This window comes from Mytilus galloprovincialis, chromosome 1 (assembly GCF_965363235.1).
Source record: "Mytilus galloprovincialis chromosome 1, xbMytGall1.hap1.1, whole genome shotgun sequence".
Classification (NCBI taxonomy): Eukaryota; Metazoa; Mollusca; class Bivalvia; order Mytilida; family Mytilidae; genus Mytilus; species Mytilus galloprovincialis.
This window is the reverse complement of record NC_134838.1, coordinates 30,918,062-30,928,269: the sequence shown is the minus strand read 5'-3', so window position 1 is coordinate 30,928,269 and position 10,208 is coordinate 30,918,062. Positions and strand designations below refer to the sequence as shown.

Here is a 10,208-nt window from a genome sequence, read left to right as displayed (position 1 = left end):
TTATAAATATAATTATTTTTTGTGACTGTATCTTACATTAATTTGTAGGATCCTTTACTATAGACAATTTAGCTGATCTGTAAAAATAACATCTCCATGCCTTATATATTATGTACTGTAGTACGACGCTAGATTAAAACTGACGTGGAAAGGAAACACATGGCCAGCGAAAGCTTCATTTTTTGAAGCCCAGGTGGTCGTGTGGTCTAGCGGGACGGCTACAGTGCAGGCGATTTCGTGTCACGATATCTTAGTAGCATGGGTTCGAATCCTGGCGAGGGAAGAACAAAAAAAATTGCTCTAACATTGTTGGGTTGATGTTTAGACGAGTTGTATATACATTATGTACACAGCCATGTCTCACCATCACTGCTGGTGATCCGATGGATAAATCTGTTGTAGAGTTGTCACTGGCTCAGACGGACTTATAAATATAATTATTTTCTCTGACTGTATCTTACATTAATTTGTAGAATCCTTTACTATAGATAATTTAGCTGATCTGTTAAAATAACATCTCCATGCCTTATATATCATGTACTGTAATACGACGCTAGATTAAAACTGACGTGGAAAGGTAACACCTGGCCAGCGAAAGCTTCATTTGTTGAAGCCCAGGTGGTCGTGTGGTCTAGCGGGACGGCTACAGTGCAGGCGATTTGGTGTCACGATATTTCAGTAGCATGGGTTCGAATCCCGGCGAGGGAAGAACAAAAATTTTCGAAAGCAAATTTAAAGGTCTAACATTGTTGGGTTGATGTTTAGACGAGTTGTATATACATTATGTACATAGCCATGTATCACCATCCCTGCTGGTGATCCGATGATAAATCTGTTGTAGAGTTGTCACTGGCTCAGACGTACTTATAAATATAATTATTTTTTGTGACTGTATCATACATTTATTTGTAGGATCCTGTACTATAGATAATTTAGCTGATCTGTAAAAATAACATCTCCATGCCTTATATATCAGGTACTGTAGTACGACGCTAGATTAAAACTGACGTGGAAAGGTAACACATGGCCAGCGAAAGCTTCCTTTTTTGAAGCCCAGGTGGTCGTGTGGTCTAGCGGGACGGCTACAGTGCAGGCGATTTGGTGTCACGATATCTGAGTAGCATGGGTTCGAATCCCGGCGAGGGAAGAACAAAAAATTTGCGAAAGCAAATTTAAAGGTCTAACATTGTTGGGTTGATGTTTAGACGAGTTGTATATACATTATGTACATAACCATGTATCACCATCCCTGCTGGTGATCCGATGAATAAATCTGTTGTAGAGTTGTCACTGACTCAGACGTACTTATAAATATAATTATTTTTTGTGACTGTATCATACATTAATTTGTAGGATCCTGTACTATAGATAATTTAGCTGATCTGTAAAAATAACATCTCCATGCCTTATATATCATGTACTGTAGTACGACGCTAGATTAAAACTGACGTGGAAAGGTAACACATGGCCAGCGAAAGCTTCATTTTTTGAAGCCCAGGTGGTCGTGTGGTCTAGCGGGACGGCTACAGTGCAGGCGATTTGGTGTCACGATATCTTAGTAGCATGGGTTCGAATCTCGGCGAGGGAAGAACAAAAAATTTGCGAAAGCAAATTTAAAGGTCTTACATTGTTTAGTTGATATGTAGACGAGTTGTAAATACATTATGTACACAGCCATGTATCACCATCACTGCTGGTGATCCGATGGATAAATCTGTTGTAGAGTTGTTACTGGCTCAGACGTACTTATAAATAAAATTATTTTCTGTGACTGTATCTTACATTAATTTGTAAGATCCTTTACTATAGATAATGTAGCTGAGTTGTAAAAATAACATCTCCATGCCTTATATATCAGGTACTGTAGTACGACGCTAGATTTAAACTGACGTGGAAAGGAAACACATGGCCAGCGAAAGCTTCATTTGTGAAGCCCAGGTCGACGTGTGGTCTAGCGAGACGGCTACAGTGCAGGCGATTTGGTGTCACGATATCTCAGTAGCATGGGTTCGAATCCCGGCAAGGGAAGAACAAAAAATTTGCGAAAGCAAATTTACAGGTCTAACATTGTTGGGTTGATGTTTAGACGAGTTGTATATATATCATTTTATTTATTACAGCAAATTACAATCAAACAATATCCGAATTGTCATGCACGTTTTATGTTATTTTTTTTATATTGCATAGTATCGACTAACGAGTTTTACCTTTGTCAATGTCTTGCTGTTACAACACTCTTCCATGGTAGGGGAGTTGTATGTAAAATATACGTGTTTAGCGAATACAGTTATAGTCACCGTCAGCTGCAATTTGTAGCTGTTATCGGTAAAAATAATCTGAACTATCAACCACGTTCTTTATCACATTCCATTCATAAATCGCCAAAAGACGAACCACTACTGACCTACCTATATGCGATTGCACTGTGATAATCCTGACCTTCACATTTTCCAAGACGATTTTGAATGGTGGAATCAAGCCAATATTTTTACCGGAAGTGTTTCCGTGAAGTTCAAGTTCAGAAAATTTGCATAAAGCGCGAGAAACTTTATCACATCAATGACAAGAATATTACAGGAAACTCCTTAAGTTTTGACTGTCATACGTAACTAAAGGATCTTCATAGAAACGAAGATGGCGGAATTACAATGGAAAACATTCTGGAAAATGTGAAAATCAGGATTATTACAGTGCGATCACTTAAAACATTTAAAAGGTAGGGCAGTAGTGTTTTTTTCTTTTGACGATGTATGAATGGAATGTGAAAACTATATCTCGAGTGAACGTGATTGATACTTTAGATTATTTTTAATATTAGATAACCGCTACGAATTTCAGCTGACGGTGACTATACTCCGCTGCTTATATACTGCAACTATCTGTTCAAAGTCGTAGTCTGCAGTTTAGTGAGTGTTCTTTTTTGTAGATAATTTAAAATATTTTTTAGATATTTATATAAGACAATGACCGATGCCTCTGATATGACACACCCTATAACAATAATAAATTATGCCGGATAAGACAGGTTGTTGAAATACACGGCATAAAATGTAATGAGAAAAATATATTTTAAAGAACCGACAAACAGTGTTTCTGGTAATAAGGAGTATCTGGAATGATAAAGTGTCGCATTAATAGACCGGGTCCTAGATGCAAACCAAACTGATCAACCTATTGGTTACCAAATTACCAAATTCGTCAGTTTCTCTATAGGAAATGTTTCCAGATATTTATTTTTTAATGCTTTTGCTTTTATCTATATATATTGTGTGTTATAAATATCGCCATTTTTTTGACTGAAAAAAAGAAGTATTTTTTAAACAAATAAAGGTAGGAAAATATGTGATAAATAGAGAGAGAACACTTTTTTCTACCAGTAATGAATAGTCATCATAAAACCCCTGAAACGTCCAACATTCGAACTGTCAGACTATCGAACCGTCAGACTATCGAACCGTCGGACCCTTGATCCGTCGAACCATCGACCGTCGAACTATTGAACCGTCGAACCATCGACCGTCGGATCATTGGATTGTCAGACTATTGAATCGGATTACCACTACGACTCACTCTTTAAAGTGGTACAAAATAAAGATACACACATTTAAAGGTAGGCTGGGTGACAGATGAGCTAGGATAAAATGTGTCATCCTTTGTACTGGAAGTTTAAATTATTTTAATCTGAAGGTATTTTGAACCATTAACGTTTGTAACCAACGTAAAATAATATTTCTTATTGAAACTGGACGTCATATGTTGTAAACCGGAAGCATAAAATGATATCCCTTTTGAATGAAAAGTGAATATAAATCATATATTTAAGAAATATCATATAGTTAGTTTTTATTCAACACGAGACACGACATTTGGTCACTAAATGTCTTTCATCATTAAAAAATACCATACACTCTGTTTTGTAGTAATTTGTTTAATATATGAATTATCATTTGATTGGTAAACCATCACATTACTTGCTTTAATATAAGAGAAATGACTATCATTTAAAAATTAAGAAATGCTTGTAGTCCCTCAATAGGATCCGTCTATTCTAACAATTGAACTACAAAAACATACAAAAAACTCATACAAATATGAATAGGCGGTTAACAAAATGTGCAGCACGTTATTTTCACAGTTCTATGAAGAATGAAAAAAGTACAAAATTATGGGGCCTGAGTGTTATTTTCTAATATCAGATCCTTCTTTAAAGTTACAAAGCACATGTTATATTCACAATTCTTTAGGAAAACAATATGGTTTAAAGTAAAATAAACATTTACATTTTTTACAATTATAATTAGAGATTACAAAAGATATTAGCAGCACCCTATAATTAAATGAAAACTAACCAACACAATCACAATATCAACAAACTTAAAATGTATTTTATTTGCTATTGTAACATCATGATAGCTATATACTTCCACTCGAAGTTTGTATATTTAACTTGGTCTGTGATCAAATTTTCAGTTTTATGTGGACAAACTCAAGTAGAAAATGAACACATCAAAGGAACATAAATAGTATCATACAAATGTTACATGCACTTAGGTTCTCGGACACAATCTCGCATACTATAATTACATGTCCATCGTGAGAAAATGCATCTAATGTAGTCCTCATCTAATATTGACTTTTTGCTGCTATCCAAATTCAAATTTTGGAACTAATATATTGGAATCATATTGTAATCCTTCCAATCTTTTGCTTCTTTACACAAATCTATCCAGTGTTGGACCACACTCAGATAGCTGTGTTCCCTTAACATATTATTTTAAATATATTAATATAGAAGTTATTTCACATGCACAAAATTTATTTACAGGAATGTACGCATCATACACAGAAAGCACTCAGAGAACGTTAGCCAATATGTAGATTTGATATTAGAAGAAATCTCTAGCTTTAATACAATCTATGAACAGTCACCACTGATTTAAAGTAGATTTACCTCCACGACAGTCTTGATTGACCTATAACGGTTTACTTTTACAAATTGTGACTTGGATTGAGAGTTGACTCATTGGCACTCATACCACATCTTTAATATATATAGAACATTGAAACGCAATATCAAATAAAAGACACTGTTTTTTTTCAGTGTTAGGTACAGGTTGGCTGTCATTGGGCACAACAGCTCAATATTGAAACTCTTTTTGTCAGAAAACACTGTCAAACATCAAAACATACTATCCACACTAATCTATGTCCGCATTAGTTCTTGATTAAATTATTGAAGAACCAACTTTTGATTATGACATAAAGAGGAGATCTCCGTTTATCTGAGAGAGCGCATGGTTCCCTGCTGTTGGTGTGCGATAAAATATATCCAACAACATCAAGCATGCATTGACACCTTACAAAAGATTATTCGAAACCCCCAGAATATCAAATAGACGTATTTATTACACACAATAGTGTAAAGGTAGAAATTTGAAAAAAATATATACCAAATTATGTGATTACTTTTGGTGAAATCCAATACAGCGATTATAATCTGTGATCAAAAACACATTTTTACAATAAGAAAAAAAAAACCTTTTGGTTTTACTACTAGTATTTATTCCTATTATTTTTTTTCTATTTTGAGATTACCCCTTGTTTTTTAGTAAACTGTTAGCTGTAAGTATAAGTGTAATCCTAGGTATATGCCTATTTTGAGCAAATGTCTAGTACCATTCGAAAATATAAAACATGACTAATTGAATGTTATAACGATTTCTGTAAAATGACAAACTAAGATTATCCAGTTATTCTAAAGCTGTCGTTTTCATGATTTGTATATCTGTGTGTTGATATCTGTGGACGAGTTCAAGGACATTGTATGTAGAAAGACATCCCATTTTTCCAAAAGGTTTTTAGCGCCGCTATAACCATGAGATGCAAAAATATTCTTCAAATGTAGAGGTTGTGTATACGAATTCGTAAAACGTTTATCATTTTGCATTTGAATTTTCAGTTTCATAGCCACTATTCCAAGATAAGCATCGTCTATATGAATGTAACGCACATATGGGAATTCTGCTTTTAATAACTGAGCTATAGTCATCGACATGATAATAGCTCCACCAGCTGGATAGGTCGGATAAAACTCATGCGGATATTCTTCTCGAGATATGTACCACTTTGAGGATTTATTTCTGAACGGCCTACCTCTTTTGATGATAAATCCGGTAAACAGTTTCGATTGGGAAGGATAAGTTATTTTTTTCAAATACTCATGTATTTTTAAAATGTTAATGACAAAGTCATCATCTACGAAAAACAGAAACTTAGTATCAAAACAATTTTCTACAGCATATTGGAATGCCATAGCTGTTTTATTCATATTGTTATGGTAAATGTCAACAAATTCGCCCTGCAGAATATCTTTGTATATTTTAGATTCCAAAACAATCATATCCTGAACAATACTATTATATCCTAGAAGATATATTACCTTCATATGAGGATTTGATATATTCCCCCATGTTTTTCTGATGGACAATCGATGAGAAATGTTTAAAGCATCTGATTTTACTAGCACTAATAGCAAATCTGGTCCGTTATGCCGATCACACACATTTAACGGTTTATGAATATATTCGATATTCGTTGGGTAACATGTTGTTTGAAATTTGTTTTATTTGTGTTAATTTTGTGAACAAATTCGTGTGTGTTGTTATTTGGGGAGGAACAATGTATGCAACTAGTAGGAAATGATTGCAAAGTGCGTGACCATACAGAAAAGTATAAAACACATGACAAAGCAAATACTGTAATCAGAAAATGTCTATAAATTCGATTGGAAGGAAAAAAGCTTTGGATTAATAACATGATTCTTTAATTCAAATCTTGTAAACTCTCACATTTATCCTGCAAAAGATAAAAAAAAATGCAGGACATGTCTAAAGTAATTACAACAAGCAATGTAATGTTTATTCTGTTGTTAAACACGGCAAGTTTATCATGTGATATAAACCTCGTGATAATGAATTAAACAAAAATAAAAATCTCAGTGAAATATACCATGCTTACTACAATTTACTATCAGACACATCTTGAACATTGATTTATTTTTCTTGTTGTTATTAATATGTATTATAGGTCAACATCTTTATAATTTTAATCAAACACGTTCCCAAAGAACTTTGTAATGATCTTAAAGTAAGTGTAATAGTTACCTGAGTATCTACAAGTATCACCTAGAGTTAACCACCAATCACGTTTGTCTAAGTGCCGTCGCTCAAATTAAACTTTTGTATTGTCTGTTTAAGTTTTATTCTGTAAGTATATGAATAAATTTGATGGAATATATAATTTGAAACATAGCAATGCCATAAACGTTAACATGGGGATTTCCTAGCATACTGATTTTAATAAGAATTCTTCTTTCTCTTATAACTTATTCAATAGTCTTCTTACAATTCACTTACGTACATCCATTCTTAATTCAAATTTCACGGAAAAGAAGAGAAATTTGTCTGTTTATTTCTCTTTGGAAAGACCAGTTGGATTTGTGATGATTATTAGATATTTGCATTTTACACCACCATTTTTTATTGTGCCACCCCTATGGTATGATATATTGTTATTGTTCAAATTTTCCCTTCTACTTTTTTAGTCCAGCATAGTTCTCGGAGATGACTTGACACACATTGGTAAAACTGCATCATAATGACAACCCCCAGGTGCAGATGTGCAATTTCCATGATGGCCGACGTTACCATGGAAACGGCAAAAATGTGAAAAACCAAAAAATTGTCCAAATTAAATGAAACTTTCAGACATTATAACTTATTCTTCGAAAACGTGCCATCTATATTAAGAACTTTCAAAATAGCTACCGTTGCCATGGAAACAGTCCAAACGTGAAAAACCCAAAATAATTCCTTAATTAATTCATAGTAAATCAACCGTTCCAGATACGACCCCTAAACCTACTCTTGCGTAACAAAAGTATAAACAGTAGAATGCATTGCCTTTGGAATTTTTGAGATTGCTGATATAACTATGGAAATAAGGCGAAAAGTGCAATATTGACCCATATGGGAAAACACGTCAAAATAACATTTTCTTACAAATGTTAAGCTCATTCCCGGTTAAATGCTATTGAAATGTTATCTGTCTTTGAAATTTTTAAAATAGCCTACGTTGCCATGGAAACAGCAAAAAAAACCCATCATATAACACCTCGCAAATTTGAGGCAAAATTCTGTAATCAAGAGTATGTGCATACGATCAAATGCAAATCTGTACTGTAAAACATCTTCTGGAATATGCTAGAAGAAAACGAATATATAATTTAACGTTCTTCTATTGTTTACAAAAATCGTGCTTTGATGAGAAAATCGACACTGAGAGAAAGAGAAACACAAGATTACACATAAGTGACTTTCTGCACTTGCATTAAAGTACACAATCATCCATTAATCGAACATCTGCTAAACTATACACATTAGCTGAAATCAATCGATGAGCGTGTAATCAAATTTTAGAGATAATATACATGTATCGTGTGATACGCGAGCAAATGAAGAATCAAATGAACAGTTAGTATGCCGCTCCGTCAATATATACACGTGTTGTCTGTTCAAAGGTCCCCTCTAAAAAGACTATTCATGTACTAAGTCCATATATAATATACTTGAGTTTCACGTGACGCCATCTTTCTCCTCGCGCGTGTGTTTTATTCAAGATTCAAAAGAGTTACCCAACTATATATAGACATCAATCTTATTCTACGAAAAGAGAAAAAATGGGAAATCAAAGGCATATCAACTAGATGTGCCATGTGACTTTGATACACCCAAAATGGTTACTGCTACTGTGACAATGTCCAGTACGGGGTGACATACTCTGCTATTGCTTGCAATGGAAAATCTAGTATTCCTAGTGAGAGGTACAAATGTATCTAACCGTATAAAGAATACGAAGATTTTGCATGATTGCAAATGAGACTAATTCCCACCAGTGTTCAAATGCAGTGGATGTAAGCATTATAGACAATCTTACGACTTGAGAAGAAAGTTATACAGTTAACTCAGATAAACAAGGTCCCGACATGAAAAACATGGCCTTGTGCAATTATAAAATATAGGTATATACATAAAGTAGTAAATGTACCATTAAAATACACATGTGAAAAACAGTATTTTTTATCAGGATTATAATTTTCTAAATTATTTATATCTATAAAAATAGTATTCAAAGATTCTAATACAGTGTACAATTTGCAAACTTTTAGAATATTTCTTTTGATAAGATCAGCATGTTTACCTGGATCGTGTCTAGTTTTTCGGACTCAGTTGATAGCATCAATGTAAAATATAGGATGTGATTGATATATATTGCGTTAAAAGAAAGTTTTCTAAAATCTAAGAAAAAATGCAAACCAAGTCTTTGTTTCTTTCGAAGAATTTATTAATAGTTTTAAGTCATTGATAGGAACGAAATCACTGACTTCATAATTACTAGTAATACATAGATTACACTAATTGTAATCTTAAACGTCAATTTGCGCTTAGTTGGGAAAAAAGTAACAGAGAATTTTTAAATCCATTTCTATATGATGCACATGTGAATAAGTGAAACTATACAATTAAAATTGACTTAAGAATGATTAACTGATAAATAAATAGAAAGGAAACCAGAACACTTCCTAGCTCAGTACAGTTTTAGAAAGTTTAATCCTCAAAATTTAATTGATTGTTGAATTCAAGTTGTCGTCTATATGGTTTAACCATTTAGTTTGCCAGCAGATTTCCTAATAAAGTCAATGTTTAAACTGCAAATTATTTGTTACTAATGAACTAATATGCATACTTACCCCAAGTGATAATGTATAAATAAAAGTAAAGGTATAATCAATGACAGTAGAAACATTCAAATTATTTATGTGCTCTGTTGATTTGTGATGCTGATGTATCGTTAAAATGAAATGTATAATATTTAAGATCTTATTTCGTGAACCAATAAAAAACTGTAGAGCTTTGCATGATATATGTATTCAGTTAAAAAGTCTCTTTCCTCTACACTAAAACGTACATGTAAATGAAAATTGATACAAATGTTTGGTATCAAAGTCCATAATGTTAGATGGCTTTTTTTTAGACAAAAAAGCAATACAGTCACTACAAACCATTAAAAGTCTGAAATGGCCTATATCTGTACTCGACTGTACTGATTTTTACTCGACCAGTCTGAATTCGTCTGAGATTAACTTGATA

At 33.3% G+C, this 10,208-nt stretch overlaps 1 protein-coding gene across 4 annotated transcripts in view; it reads right to left on the bottom strand.

Moving 5' to 3' along the window:
- Nucleotides 1-9,886, bottom strand: part of LOC143071229 (beta-1,3-galactosyltransferase 1-like) — a 42,646-nt gene extending 32,760 nt beyond the window's left edge. The window contains exons 1-3 of one of the 4 annotated variants that reach the window (XR_012976839.1): nucleotides 9,809-9,883; nucleotides 7,164-7,263; nucleotides 3,724-6,855 (exon numbers count right to left, since the gene is read on the bottom strand). The gene's annotated coding sequence lies outside the window, so the exon portion shown is untranslated. Of the gene's footprint in view, nucleotides 1-3,703; nucleotides 6,856-7,163; nucleotides 7,761-9,808 lie in introns of those variants that run through there. The other 3 variants (XM_076245422.1, XR_012976838.1, XM_076245445.1) reach the window with 3 other exon arrangements.
- Nucleotides 9,887-10,208: the final 322 nt, after the last annotated feature.